This window comes from Amblyomma maculatum, chromosome 5, assembly GCF_055883805.1.
Source record: "Amblyomma maculatum isolate TAMU_Amacu chromosome 5, ASM5588380v1, whole genome shotgun sequence".
NCBI lineage: Eukaryota > Metazoa > Arthropoda > Arachnida > Ixodida > Ixodidae > Amblyomma > Amblyomma maculatum.
Genome location: NC_139348.1, coordinates 18,117,721 through 18,133,914, shown reverse-complemented (window position 1 = coordinate 18,133,914; position 16,194 = coordinate 18,117,721). Strand labels below are relative to the sequence as shown.

Sequence of the window (16,194 nt, the reverse complement as noted above, 5' to 3'; positions counted from 1 at the left end):
GGCAGTTGAAATAAAAGGGAGTAACCACACATATTTTGAAACTTGTATTGCACAGTGGGGACATGGACATGGAAAAGTCCTAACGGGGAGACTAAAAATGAAATTGACTTCACACTGTGTTCAACCCCTTGCCATTATGCAAGATGTAGAGGTAATCGTGAAAGTGCGATGCAGTGACCACAGGAGGGTGAGGTCCAGAATTAGTCTAAATCTGAAGAAGGAACGCAACAGATTAGTAAGAAAGAAGTCCATCAACGAATTAGCGGTGAGGGGCAGGGCAGAAGAGTTCAGAATCTCGCTACAGAATAGATATTAAGCTCTCGCCGAGGATGGCGACATTACCCTAGAAGCAATAAAGAATAATTTCAGGGATATCATTACTGAGTGTGCTGTAGAAGTAGGTGGTAGGATAGTTAGAGAGGATACTGGTAAGCTGTCTAAGGAGATGAAAGATTTGATTAAGCAACGCCAGAGTATGAAAGCTTCCATTGTAACAGACCAGATAGAATTGGCAGAGATATCGAAGCTAATCGATAAGCGCAAAGTGGCCAATATAAGCAAGTATAACATGGAGAAAATTGAGCATGCTGTAAAGAATGGGGGAAGCCTTAAAGCAGTGAAAAAGAAATTGGGCATAGGCAAAAATCAGATGTATGCACTAAGGGACAAGGCGGGCAACGTCATCACGAATATGGACAAGATAGTCAAAGTAGCCGAGGAGTTCTATACTGATCTCTACAGTAGCCAAAGTAGTCAGGACCGTAATGAGATTGGCGGCAGAGAAAAACAGTCAGACGTTCCATCAGTGACGAAGGAGGAGGTTAAGAAAGCAATAGAAACGATGAAAAGGGGGAAAGCAGCTGGAGAGGATCAGATAACTACCGATTTGTTAAATGACGGGGGGGGATATCTTGCTAGAAAAACCGGCCACCTCGTATACGCAGTGCCTGGTGTTATCGACTGTACCAGAACCATGGAAGAATGCAAACGTTATCCTCATTCATAAGAAAGGGGACGCTAAGGACCTTAAAAATTACAGACCAATCAGCTTACTGTCTGTTGCGTATAAGGTATTTACTAAGGTAATCGCTAATAGAATCAGGACAACCTTAGACTGCAATCAAGCAAAGGATCAAGCAGGTTTTCGGAAACGGTACTCTACTATCGATCATATTCATACCATCAACCAGGTGATAGAAAAATGCTCGGAATAAAGCCAGCCCTTATACATGGCATTCATTGATTACGAAAAAGCATTTGACTCAATAAAAACCTCGGCGGTGATGCAGGTGTTGCAAAATCAGAGGGTAGACGAGCCATACGTGAAAGTGCTGGAAGATATATATAGTGGCTGCACAGCAACCATGGTTCTGCAGAAAGAAAGTAGCAAAATTCCCACAAAGAAAGGTGTCAGGCAAGGAGACACGATCTCCCCAGTACTATTCACAGCTTGCTTAGAAAAAGTATTCAGAGACTTGGAATGGGAGCAGTTAGGATAAGGGTAGATAGAGAATACCTCAGTAATCTGCGATTGTCTGATGACATTGCCTTGCTAAGTAACTCTGTGGATGAAGTGCAAAGAATGATTGATGACCTAGACAGAAAAAGTAGAAAGGTAGGCTGAAAAACTAAGGTAATGTTCAACAGCCTCGGGAAGGAACAGCAGTTTACGTTAGGTAGCAAAGCACTGGAAGTAGTAAGCGAATATGTCTACTTAGGACAGGTAGTAACCGCATCCGGACCATGAAAAGGAAATAACAAGAAGAATAAGATTGGGATGGAGCACATTTGGCAAGCACTCGCAGATTATGACTAGCAGCTTACCGGTATTGCTCAAGAGGAAAGTATACAACAGTTGCATCTTACCTGTACTCACCTATGGGGCTGGAACGTGGAGGCTAACCAAGAGGGTTCTACTTGGTTAGCCTAGGACAACGCAGAGGGCTATGGATTGAAAAACAGTAGGGGTAACATTAAGAGATAGGAAGCGTGCAGAGTGGGTCAGAGAAATAACTCAAGTTACTGACATTCTAGTGGAAATTAAGAAGAAGGAATGGGCATGGGCAGGACATGTAGTTCTAAAAGAGGATAACCGATGGTCTCTTAGGGTAACAGACTGGATTCCAAGAGAAGGAAAGCGTAGCAGGGGGTGAAGTGGATGCAGCTAGCACAGAACCGGGGTAATTGGAGAGAGGCCTTCGCCCTGCAGTGGGTACAGTCAGGCTAATGATGATGATAATGATTGCACAGTGTTCCAACAGTAGTAGCAAGCTGAAGTGAGCTAGGCATCATGGTCTCAAAACCTCACCTTGTCATCTTGTGAGGCCTTGCAGTAAATCAAATGCAGTTAAACCTCTATGTAACGAACCTCCATGTAGCGAATTCATCAATATTACAAAGTTTTTCAATTCCCCAACGCCACCTGCATTGAAGTGAATGGAAAACTCCATGTAACGAAGATGTCGCAGCGGTTGACCTTGATATAACGAACTTGCGGCGCCGACTGTCTCTTAGCCAGTGCCGAATCAGTGGAAATTAGGCAGAACCCCACAACTTTCAGGACGATAAAACACGAACTGAAGCGAGAGAAACGCCTACTATAGCAACGAGTGACCACAGTTGATACAATGCACTGTGTTTCAGCACCGATGCCGTATCTCCATGGCAGACGCAACAGTCTCTGCTGCTTTGGAACATCGCACTACAATAGTTTGTAGACAATTTACGGGGTCGCAGCAGAGCATCAGAACAAGACGACCAGCGTGGCAGGCTTCTCGAACCGAACAGCCCGTGCCGTGCGTGCGCACCATGCACGCGCCATTCAACTTTATTTTCTTCTTTCGCCGGCTGGGAACGCCGATCTTAGCACCTCCGCTTTACAGCTTCGCTGTGTGCTACAGGGCCCCCCTCCTAGATGGAATGGCGAAATGGACGCGTTGACGGGGCAGGGATGGGGGTGCCATGGAGGCAGGCAAGTCGGCAAGTAAGCCAGCAACATCTGAGGGGAGGTCCTTGGGAGGTGTCTCCATGTATGCGGGCTTGAGGGGATCTAAGGAGACAATCTCTCCTCGGCCATCGAGCAGGATAGTTGCCAACTTTGTCTTTTTGTTGAGAATGCGGTACAGGCCAACGTATTGGGGGTTAAGAGGCGCTTTTACAGCGTCTCACCTTAGAAGAACATGCGTCGAGGACGCAAGGTTCAGATGCACGAAGACTTGCCGGTTAGATGATCGAGGCGGGATTTGGCGCAGGTGTTGAATGCAGTCCTGAAAGCGTTGATACTAGGGGTGTGCGAATATTCGAAATTTTCGAATATCGAATCGAATATCATAATATTCGATTCGTTAAACGAATCAAATAGTGGAAATTGAGAATTATTCGAAACTGTTCGAATATCTTCGCAAATTTTCGAATAATTTTCGAATACGTTTCGAATAAGTGGCACGAATTAACGTCTTGGTTACCTCCGACCATTCTCGCGAAGGCAGCGTCAGCTCCGAGCAGGCACAGCTTGCTGCCGCAATAAACCTACGCGAGAAGCAGAGATCACCGTTTAGGGAGCCTACATGCTTCAGCGTGGCCGCAACACGGTCCATTCGCATGGAAACATTCTTAAAGATTGGACATATCACGAATCGCGGAGGCAACTTCTCGTAGTCGTGTCATAGTTCACACGTCTCTAATCTGCCGAGAAGTAACGCTACATGTTTATTTTCTAAAAATTTCATTCACTTTCATCATCAATAGTTGAGGTTAAGTTTATTATGCGAGTGGCGCATGACATGAGAGTTGCATGAATGTTGTCAGCTCATGCTCATACAACTCTTCACTATATATCTCAGGTCGCCTAGCGCCAGCTGTAATCGCCTAGCGCCAGCTAGAGGGGAGCACGCGAGCTAATTGAGAAAGAACGAAAGCAACGAAAGTCACTGAAAAGAAGAGGAAGATGAGGAGATCACGCGCTCGGCGATAACTAGTTCGAAGAGCCAACAGCAGGGGAAGCGCAACTCTATGGCCTCGGGTTACTCGGACGCAAGTCGGACGAAAGCGTCGCTCAGCCATTCGTAATCTCTGATATATTGTATCATGCAATCTAGTTCACTAAATAAACTCGTTCAAACGTAATTGTTGTAGATAAAAACAACCAGAAACTGACAATGTGCGTAGAGATTAATAGTTGCGCCCCCTAGAGGAGATCAGCGTTTTCCCGTCAGATCTATTACTCCACGAGTTATAGCGCTCTACCGCAGCGCTATAACAGCGCTATAACGAATAGTAGAGCGCTCTATAGCGCTCTACTATTCGATTCGTATTCGATTCGCTGCTTTCACTATTCGATTCGTATTCGATTCGCTTTTTAGCTACATTATTCGTATTCGATTCGATAGCAAGAGTGCACTATTCGTATTCGATTCGGTTTGGAAAAAGTACTATTCGCACACCCCTAGTTGATACTGCAATGGCTAGGACGAGGGAGCCGAAGGAACAAACAAGTCTCCGGGAAGCTGCAGGGGTGCACCGAAGACGAGTTTAGGCGCCGAATAGCCAAGGTCACTACGAAGAATGCCGCATACACCAAGAAGCACCATAGAAAGATGGTCAGCCCAGTGCTCACAATCAAGACAAGCAGTGAGGGCAGTCTTGAGCTGACGATGGAGCCGCTCGAACATGCCGTTGGCACAAGTATGGTATGCTGTGGTGCGGCAGAGTTTAGTGCCGAGCAGACGGGTGAGGGAAGTGAAGAGGGTGCATTCGAACTCGCGGCCGCGATCCATGGTAACAATGCCAGGGCAGCCAAAGGGGGAAACCCATGCTGAAACGAAGGCCTTGGTAACTGTTTCCGCAATAATGTTCCGAATGGGCACTGCTTCGGGCCAACGAGTGAAGCGGTTGGTCATCATCAGAATATACCGGCAGCCATGAGAGGGAGGTAGCGGTCCAACCAAGTCCAGATGAAGGTGGTCAAAGTGACAACCAGGTCGCAGGAAAGACTGGGATGGAGTCTGGCCTAGTGGTAACTCTACAGAAACAATTGACCATATTGTTAAGGGAAATGTACACAGCGGTAAACGCCAGATAACTGTCAGAAGCACACACCAAATGAACCCAGCTTAGCCTGAGCATCATCTTCTTCACTACACCTCACCAGCGCGTCGTCGTCATCTCGATATTGCGCACCGTAACAGTATTCCCCACGCGGGAGAAGCACCGTCCTGGTGCTGCCTACACAGGAGAACTTGAATTGTATGGTTTCAGACGGGCGACGTGCAGATTTCTGGATGAGGGGTTGTTAAAGGATACTTGGGCTGTAGAGGGGTGATCTCATAGGTCACTTCGGTGACTTGTCGCAGAACGCAGTAAGGACTCACGTAACGAGGCAGAAGTTTCTCGCACATCCCCACATGGCGGGCCGGAAGCCAAAGAAGCACGAGGAAACCAGGAGGGTAGTGTACGTCTCGGTGATGTAGGTCATAACGACGCTTTTGTGAGCACTGAGGCGCACCAAGTTGGTCTCGAGCAATGTGGGGGGCGGCATCAGCGCGGGCGATGGCATCCGAAGCGTAACTACAGGAAGAGTCATCGAGAGGCAGCAAGGTGTCGAAAGGGAGTAGAAGGTCGCGGCCGGCCGAAAAGTAGATAAAAGGGAGAGTATCCGGCGGTATCATGACGTGAGGAGTTATAGGCGAAGGTGACGAAAGGTAAGGAGATGTCCCAGTCACGATGGTGATGGGACACATACATAGATAGCATGTTGGTCAGTGTGCGATTAAGGCACTCAGTAAGACCGTTCGTTTGCGGATGGTAGGCCGTGGTGAATTGGTGACGAGTAGCGCATGAGCGGAGAAGGTCATGAACTACTTTAGAAAGGAAACAGCGGCCACGGTCTGTGAGCAGTTGACGCGGAGCGCCATGAATCAAGATTACGTCATGCAAAAGAAAGTCGGCAACGTCGGAGGTGCAGCTGGTGGGAATGGCCCTGGTTACAGCATATCGGGTAGTATAATCAGTCGCCACAGCAATTCATTTGTTTCCAGAAGTCGACGTCGGAAAAGGCCCAAGAAGATCGAGGTCCACACGAGAGAATGGCTCAGTTGGCACTGAGATTGTTTGCAGGGGCCCACTAGGTTAAAGCGAGGGTATCTTATGGCACTGACATAGCTCACAAGCGGCGACGTAGCGACGGACAGAGCGGTAGAGACCAGGCCAGAAAAATCTGCGTCGCACACGGTCGTACATGCGTGATACTCCCAAGTGTCCTGCTTAGGGGCGTCGTGAAGTTGGGCGAGGACAGTAGAGCGCAGATGAGCCGGAACAACCAGTAAAAGGTCCGCGCCATCTGGACGCATATTGCGTCTGTATAATGTCTCGTTATGGAGCAAAAACATGCTGGCGGGAGAATCAGGGTTGTTGCGCAGCTGGTCTATAATTGGTTGTAGGGCAGGGTCGCGACGCTGTTCGGAGGCGATATTTATAAAGTTCGAGATGGACAAAATGTAGTCGTCAGCAGTATGGTCGGACAAATTGGGAGGATCTACGGGATGGCAGGACAAGCAGTCAGCGTCTTGGTGTAAGTGGCCGGACTTGTATACCACAGTAAATTCGTACTCTTGTATTCGCAAGGCCCAGCGACCTAAACGGCCAGTGGGGTCCTTAAGTGAGGACAGCCAACACAAAGCATGATGGTCTGTCACTGCACAGAAGGACCGTCCAAACAAATAAGAGCGGAATTTGGTCAGCGCCCAAACAAGTGCAAGGCATTCCCGCTCTGTAATTGATTAATTGCTCTCAGAGGACGAAAGCAGGCGCCTGGCATAAGCAATGATGTGGGAGGACCCATGCTGGGACTGGGCAAGGATAGCACCAATACCATGGCCGCTAGCGTCGGTGCGCAGTTCGGTAGGTGCAGAAGGATCGAAGTGCGCCAGTACAGGTGGTGTAGTGAGGGCGGAAATAAGCGTCGTGAAAGCATAGGCTTGGTCAAAACCCCATGTGAAATTTACTTTTTTTTTTCAGAAGAGAGGTAAGCGGACGAGCGATGTCTGCGAAGTTCCGAATGAAGCGGCGGAAGTAGGAGCAAAGGCCAAGGAAGCTTCGCACTTCACTTGAGCTATGTGGGGTAGGGAACTCGCGCATGGCTCGAACTTTGTCAGGGTCGGGTGCACACCATTTGCATCATCCAAATGACCCAGGACTTTGATTTGGCGCCGACCGAAGCTGCATTTTTTGGCGTTTAGTTGAAGACTGGCGCGGCGAAAAACGACCAGGACTGTAGAAAGTCGATCAAGGTGGGTTGCGAACGTGGAAGAGAAAACGATGACGTCATCTAAGTAGCATAAACATGTTGTCCACTTGAAGCCACGGAGGAGCGAGTCCATCATGCGCTCGAATGTCGCAGGAGCGTTACAGAGTCCAAATGGCGTCACCTTGAATTGATTCCGTCGGGGGTGACAAATGCGGTTTCCTCGCGATCACGTTCGTCGACAGCAATTTTTCAGTAGCCTGAATGCATGTCGATAGAAGAAAAATAGCTGGCACCATGCAAGCAGTCAAGCACGTCTTCAATTCGCGGAAGAGGGTAAACATCTTTCTTTGTTATTTGACTATGGTGGTGATAGTTGACAAAAAATCTCCAACTTTGGTCTTTCTTTTTGACCAATACGACAGGGGACACCCAGGGACTGCAGGAAAGCTCAATAATGTTTTGTGCCAGCATCTTGTCAACTTCTTTCTGTATAGCATGCCGCTCAGTAAGGGAAACACGATAAGGCCGTCTGTGGATGGGACTAGCGACACCTGTATTGATTCGATGGGTCACAACGGATGTTTGGCCCAATGGTCAGTCCTCGAAATCAAATATATCAGTGTACGACAGCAAAAGGTCGGAGAGAGCTCTGGCTTGGTCATCTGGCAGATCTGCAAATATCATGCTTGAAAAGAGGTTCGAATGGGAAGAAGCTGATATATGCTGCGCCGACAGATGCTGAGGCATTAGAGCAGCAACTTCGCAGTCCGTCAAAGGAAACAGATCAGCAAGTGCAATGCCATGGGGTAAAACTTAGGTCGAGTGGTTGAAGTTAAGGACGGGAAGGTAGGTGCGGTTAGCAGCGACAATCATAACGGTATAAGGGAGTTTAATGTTGCGATGGAGAACAACATCGGTAATTAGGCAAGTGACGTATGTGCCGTCAGGAACTGCGGGGAACGGGGCCAGTGGAACATAAATAGCAGCTTCGGGCGGTAGACGAACAAATTCGACGGATCGGAGGCGGGGCTTGACATCGGTGTTTTCGGAGCAGTAGGGCAGGTCTAAGCGAAGAAGTCCAGGTGAGCAATCAAACGGCAGAATGGGCCGTTAAAAGATCGATGCCGAGGATCACGTCGTGAGGGCAGCGGTCGATTACAGTGAAGAGGACAGGGGTAGTGCGACCGGAAATACTCACGGGCGCAGTGCACAGTCCCACGACAGCAGCGACGCTTCCATCGGCGACACGAATGACGGATGAAGCGGCGGGTGTGACAACCTTTTTGAGACGGCGGCGAAAGGATGAGCTGAGGACTGAAATTTGGGCACTAGTGTCAATGAGGGCAGTAACAGGCGCACCATCCACACAGATGTCTAGAAGGTTGCGGCGATGAGCGAGGGTCAGCAGAGGATTTTCGGGCCGGGTCGTCAATGCAGCATCACCTCCGGGAGCTGCATTGGTTAGTTTTTCGGAGAGCCAGAGAAGTGGGGAGATGATGCACGGCGAGGTAGGGGCGAGCGGGACCTCCGGGTCTGAGGCGACGGTGAGCGGCTGGACATGCGCTGGGCTGGCGAGTTAAAGTCACGAGAGCGCATATCACGGAAATGGTTTGGGTGTGGACCATATTTGGTGCTGCGATCGGGAAAGTAGCGGGGTCGAGATGGCGGAATCCAACGGCTGCGGCAATGACGAGAAATGTGGCCGACACGTGAACAGTTGAAGCAGATGGGTCGGTCATCCGAGGTTCGCCATTCGTCCGGGTTGCGGTAGTGGTAGCGGTATCGCGTCGGTAAGGGCACAGTTGGAGCCGCAGCTGCTACCACCGGAACAGTGGGCTGGACAGATGGCTGTGCGTTAGGTTGGAATGAGGGCTGTGTGGAAGACTGGCCAGAGTTGAAGCCCACGTTGGCATTGAGGCCCACATTTGCGAATTCCTGGCGAACGACAGATTGTATTAAGGCTATAGTAGCATCTGCCAGCTGAGGAGCGAACGGAACGGGCACCATAGCTTCTATCTCTCGGCGAACAATTCTGGTCAAGTTGGAGGGATGAGATGGCTGCTGCAGTGTTGGACTATCTTCGCACGAAGACGTAACAGCTGTGTTTGGCAAGCGGTCGAAGCGGGGAGTAATGCGGCGGTGTTTTGCTCGCTCAAACTGCCGGCAAACTTGGATGTCTGAGTCGGCTATCGGACAGTCTTTGCATATGTGGCCCACTTTGTCTGACTCTGACATGGCGCTGTCCACTTTGCGGCATAAGGCTAGAATATCTTGAATATAAGACAAATAGACAAATATGATTCCGTCGAAGACTGGGCACGGGATGCGAGATCTTTTTGTGCGCCGAGCTTGCGTTCAATCGGCTTGCCGAATAGATTGCGAAGCTTCTCCTTGCACATATCCCAGGATGTGATATCGTCTTCATACGTCTCAAACCAGACTCGGCGCCATACCCGCCAGATAGAAGATGACGTTGGCGAGCACGAGGGTCGCGTACCAATGATTGCGCTTGCTTACGCGCTCGTACATACCGATCCAGTCTTCTACATCGACATGGTCGGTGCCGCAAAAGGTGCCCGGGTCACGAGGCTGCGTCATGACGACTGTGGAAGCTGGTGGTGCCGCTGAAGATGATGCCGCGTCGGATGGCATAGTGATGGTGCCAATCTGGCGGCCACTACTGAGATCCAGGTTTGCTACGGGCGCACTTCCAGCAATCCTCCACCAAATATAAAGGGAAATGTACACAGTGGTAAACGTCAGATAACTGTCAGAAGCACACACCAGACGAACCCAGCTTAGCCTCAGCATCGTCTTCTTCACAACACCACACCAGCGCGTTGTCGTCATCTCGATATTGCGCACCGTAACAATATTATACTCGAATGTAATGGTATCCATCCAAAAGTCGATGCAGGCACAATCACTCATCCTGAAGCTCTGGGGTTTAGAGATACCAGTGGCCGGGGAATGAACCTACGGTGGAAGCTAGCAAAAAATGATTGGAAGATTGGTGGCTTAAAAGCAGAAAAGTGACATAATGTTAGTAATGTAGAAACAAAAATTCAATAAATAGAATGATGGTATAGTTGACCAATCTAAAGCAATAATTAAGATATAGGGGGAAAAAATGAGCATGATAGCAACTGCTACCACCCCATTTCAATAGGGATGCTCCTATATTCTATCCATTCATCCATTTATCGGAGTCTGCATTGCGGGTCATTTGGCGCACTGGCAAGCAAGGCATAAGTTGGGCCACTGGTGAATGTCGATGTTAATGTTCGGCCAGACGTACCGCTGAGTAATGAGGCGCTGTGTGGCTCTTATGCTGGGATGGCAGCTGTCGGGAAGTGAATGGAAAATGGCACGGCGAAAGGCTTCAGGGATGAATGGACGCGGTAGAGCCGATGACATGTTGCACTTGAGAAATCCGGTCACAAGCGGGTGAGGCACGAGCTGCTGACGGAGGGCACGAGGGTGGTCACGCAAGGCTTGAAGCTCAGGGTCTTCTAGCTGCGCCCGGGCCAGACATTCCTAGTCCACAGCAGATGTAGACACGCCGATGGAGGTAATGCATGAAAGTTCATCAGCTGCCTCATTGTCGATGTCTTTGATGTGTCTGATACAGTCGAAACCCGGATATATCGAATTTCGGTTATATCGAACTCACGGAATATCCCCTTGAAAATCCCATGTAAAAGTATAGGAAAGCCGCGTCATATATCGAACTCAATTTCGCCGGTCGTTCGATATATCGAACTCCGCACCACGCATTGGAAAGTGTGCCTTTCTTAAAGACGATCGCATCACCCTCAGCCGTTTGCCGCGTGACGTTTTCAAGCCGCGCACGGAAGTAATGAGAGGGGACAGTTCAGCTAGGGCAGCGCCGCGCCCATTCCCTAAAGGCGCGCGCATTTGCGGTTATTGTTTCCCGCGCGCCAGCGCGTGACGTTTGCAAGCCATGTGCGTGAATGAACCAGAGAGAACCGGTGGGAACGAGTGGGGAAAAACGCGACAGAGCGAAGCGCAAGGGTGTGCCCATTCTTTTGCCGAGCTATCTCTCTCCTTTCTCTTTCCCGGCCTTCGTTCGCAGTAGCACGCGCTACGCATGCGCCAAGCCAGCTCATCCCGTTTTCAGACAGAACGTCGGACGCTTTCCCCAGCGTGTGTTGCAAACCCTCTGCGCGCAGCGGCTGACGTGGCTATGGCGCCTGCGGAAGTTAACAAGTGGCAGATCTATCATTTTTTTTTTTTCCGAGAGTCGTCTATTTTTATCGTTGTGCTGTACGCGCGGCGTAGCGTAAGATATGGCGTTACGAAGCGGCTTTCTTTTTTTCTTTTTTTGCGGGAGTCGTTTATTTTTGCATGTATGAATTAACGAAAGCACGCGGTCAGCTGCGATCATGACACCGGCTTTTAGCATTTTTCGCTTCAAACAGCATTTGCAGCTACTGTATCACGCTTTCTAATATTTTGTGGCAGTGGACTACGCCCGTGGCGTGATAAATCGAACCAGGCTTGTGCAATCAAGCCATCACGGGCAGTCTGCCAAGTTCGCTCCCCGCCGCCGCAGGAGCTATAAAAAGATAAGCACGCCGCGACGTTATCGCTGCGCAGCATCTTGGCACGCTGACAAGAAAGAGCTGCGAATGAGATGACCCAAACGGAGTGCGACATGCAAGCGAAAACGCTGGCGATATCTGCCGCGGCGACACAGAAACCTTGTTTCGAGCTGCTGCGGTGGCTCGAACGGCAGAGGGACGCAGTTCCAACAAGTTGGAAATTTTTCGCTCTGTCGCTGCGGCTCGTCGCTAAGACCGCTTAATCGCTTGCATGTGAGCGAGCTGGCCTTAACGCCTTTTTTTTTTTTTTTTTCCAAATTCTCGAGTGAAAAAGTGAAGGGTTGGTTCATTATGCGAGTGAGTTGATTACGCGACAAATGCGGTATCGTTTTTTCGCATCGTAAGTGCTGTACCAAGCCGATTTCTGTATATCGAATTATTGATATATCGAACTATTTCGCGATCCCCTTAGAGTTCGGTATATCTGGGTTCGACTGTATCAGTTGCGAACTTCGATATGTAGGCCAGCTGATGAAGTTTGCGGGCAACATACTTGGAAGAGTTCGTATAGAACACATACACCAGAGAACATAAAATGGCTGGCCCTCCAAGAAGTGGCGGTAATGCTAGATGGTGGAGTAGATGGTGAGCAGCTCGATCACGGCCAAATACGCTGTAGCGAGTCTTGGCAGGTTATAGCTTCCGAGAGAAGAAACCCAGTAGGTGCCACTCGGAGTCGATTTTCTGCGGGAGAACAGCACCAATGGCCACGCTGGAAGCATCCACCACGATACGAGTGGGCGCGAAGTCCTAGGGTGGATGAGAAGGATCAAATCGGTGAGGGCTTGTTTTGTAGCTGTGAAAGCAGCCTGAGCTTCGGGAGACCAGGAAATCGCAGAGGAGGAAGATTTGGTTGTGCGAAGCAGGTCGCCTAGGGGGTGAAGAAGCTTGGCGCAGTGCGGGATAAAGTGTAGAGAAAAATTCACTGGGCCCAGGAACTGACGGAGCTTGTGTAGGATATTGCTAGGAAGCCTTTAACAACTTGGATGTGCAAAGGCAATGGACGAATTCTCTGCGCCGAGATGTGGTGGCCCAGGAACTCAAGCTCAGAAGAGCCGAAAACACATTTCTGGGCGTTGACGACCAAGCCGAATTCTTGGAGGCATTGAAAGAGTTACCGGAGGTGGTGCTCGTGATCTTGTGGAGTGCGACTCGCGACGAGGATGTCGTTGATGTAGGCAAGTACAGCCGGGAGTCCGCGCATCACTTCAGCAATGAACCTCTGGAAAGTTTGAGCTGTATTGCGTAGCCCAAAGGGCATGCACACACTCAAACAGGCCAAAGGGTGTAGTGATGGCCATCTTCGGGATATTAGCTGGTTCAACAGGGATTTGATGGTATGCTTTTACAAGGTCCACTTCACTGAAGATCTTGCATCTGTCCAGATGTCGAGTGAAGTCTTGGATGTATGGAAAGGGATAGCTGTCGTGGAGCGTGTGAGCATTGAGAGCCCTGTAGTCGCCGCACGGATGCCAGTCACCCGGTTTTTTCTTGGGCATCAGATGGAGCGGTGAGGCCCAAGTGCTGGACAAAGGGCGAATACAGTCGAACCCGGATATATCGAATTTTGGTTATATTGAACTCACGGAATATCCCCTTGAAAATCCTATGTAAAAGTATAGGAACGTCGCATCACATATCGAACTCAATTTCACCGGTCATTCGATATACAGTCGAACCCGGATATATCGAACTCGGAGGTGATCGCGAAATAGTTCGATATATCGATAATTCGATATACAGAAATCGGCTTGTGACGGCACTTACAATGCGAAAAAACGATACCGTATTTGTCGCGTAATCAACCCACTCGCATAATGAACCCACCCTCCACTTTTGCACCAAGAATTTGAAAAAAAAAAAAATGCGTTAAGGCCAGCTCGCTCACATGCAAGTGATCTCGGCGACGAGCGTCAGCGACAGAGCGAAAAATTTTACACTTGTTGGAACTGCGTCCCTCTCGCTGCTCGAGCCACCGTGGCAGCTCAAAACAAGGTTTCCGTGTCGCCGCGGCAGAATCACGCGAGCGTTTTCGCTTGCATGTCCATGGCGCGCGTCACTCCGTTTTGGTCGTCTAATCCACAGCTCATTTCTTGGCAGCGTGCCAAGATGCTGCGCAGCGTTAACGTCGGGGCACGTTTATCTTTTGATAGCTCCTGCGGTGGCGGGGAGCGAACTTGGCAGAGTGCCCGTGATGGCTTGATTGCACAAGCCTGGTTCGATTTATCACGCCGCGCTTGGAGCGGGCGTCATGATTGCAGCAGCTGACCACGTGCTTTCGTTGATTCATACATGCAAGAATAAACGACTCCCGCAAAAAAAAAAAAAAAAAAAAAAAATCCCGCCATTTCTTAACGTCCGAACAGCACAACGATAAGAAAGGATGACTCGCAAAAAAAAACAACAAAGCTGCCGCTTTTTAACGTCCACAGGCGCCATAGAGAGTTCGCAACACACGCTGGTGAAAGCGACCGACGCCTGTCTGAAAACGGGCTGAGCTGGCTTGGCGCATGTGTAGCACATGCTGAAGGAGAGAGATAGCTCGGCAAATGGATGGGCACACCCACGCACATGGCTTGCAGCTTGCAAACGACATGTGTTGGCGCGCGAAAAACGATAACTGCAGATGCGCCTTCGGGGAATGGGCGGGCCGGCGCTGCCCAGACCAGCCGTCGCCGAACTGTCCCTTCTCATTCCTTCCGCGCGTGGCTTGAAAACGTCACGCGGCAAATGGCCAAGGGTGATGCGATCGTCTTTGGGGAAGGCACACTTTCCAGTGCCTGGTGCGGAGTTAAATATATCGAACGACCGGTGAAATTAAGTTCGATATATGACGCGGCTTTCCTATACTTTAACATGGGATTTTCAAGGGAATATTCCGTGAGTTCGATATAACCAAAATTCGATATATCCGGGTTCAATATAACCGGGTTCGACTGTACAGTAGAACACCGCTGTTGCGTTCCCGGGTTCTGCATTTTCCCAGCTACTGCGTTCTTATGATTCGAGTCCCGGCATGACTCACATAGTGTTCTATGCATTAGAAACCTCGCTGGTCTGTCGTAACTTCGGGTGCGTTCCCGCATCATACGTCGCGAACTGACAGGCCTGAGTAACAAGCAGCGACGGCCATGTTTACTTTTAAGGCTAATTGACTTGGCCTGACTTGACCTGACTTGGCCTGACTTGGCCTGTCGTTGCTGGCGTGTCTACAGAAGGCGCTCGCGGCAGGCGGGTCATCATCATCATCAGCAGTCTCAGTAGCAATCCAATCCAATCCAATTTTGCATCTTTTTTACTTATCATTGTGCGATGTGCATGGAGGAAGAAAGAAACTAGGAGGGAGCGCGTGCAACCTCCGCAAGCCAACCTCCTCTGACGCCGCTCCCTTCTCTCTCTTGCGCGCAATGATTCTTGGGAATTTAGCCAACATAGTTGCCAGACTCAAAAGCAGCAAGGTACATGGTATTGTTTAGTGACTTCGGATGTCCCCGCGGAAAGCATATCGGAGTGGTCTGCCGAAAGTTGTGCGTCTCGTCGTAACACATAAGTTACTTTGTTTACAATTGTTGCATTGTACTCCGTGTTTATAGGCACACTAGTGGTAACTACAGGTGGCCTTTTCATATTTGGTATCGTCAGGGAGACTACGAATTCGACATAACATTGCATGCCCGGGGAACTGGCTTCAGCGTAACAATGTGTATTTGAGGTCTGCATTTCCTAAATGAATCAAACGATTTTCGTCTCGAACAATACATGCACATGCCCTGACAAACAAACGTTTCGTTTCTCCAGGAGTGCGCATAACAGCTAGGATACTCACCGTTGGAGCGACAGCCCCGAGGTATATCCGTGTAGTTCTTGGATCCCGGCCGCCACGCAGCATTTCATATGGCAGTACTTTTTGTTGGGCTAGCTTGCGGGACTCAGCGCACAAAGACAGAGCACAAGAACACAACGGACGACAGGACGAAGCCCCTCGTTCTTTTTGTTCTCGCGTGCTTCGTCTTTGTGCGCCGAGCCCCGCAAGCATTTCATATGGCGCAGCTGAGAGGACCCAGCCATACTTCGCGAAATACACGGGTGCACTGCGCGACGGCGGCAGCCCCCACGGGATCAGCCCGTCTAAAAGTCCAAAGTTTCATCCATCGCCTGCTCGCAGCGCGCGCCTCAGGTTTCTAGTGCAGGCGTCGCGTAGCGAAGGCCACGCGAAGGCATTCCTTCAGAGGGAAGCGTGCGAAACCGCAACCGAAACCAGCTACCGGCTACCGCTTGCCGTACCACGTGACGGCTAATTTCCCATGATTCTTTCCATTATATTTT

General features: G+C 49.8%; 1 protein-coding gene across 1 annotated transcript in view; it reads left to right on the top strand.

Annotated features, from left to right (window-relative positions):
* The window catches only part of defl (Integrator complex subunit 7), a 79,968-nt gene that overhangs the window by 10,475 nt on the left and 53,299 nt on the right, over positions 1 to 16,194 (top strand). The gene's annotated exons all lie outside the window — the stretch shown is intronic.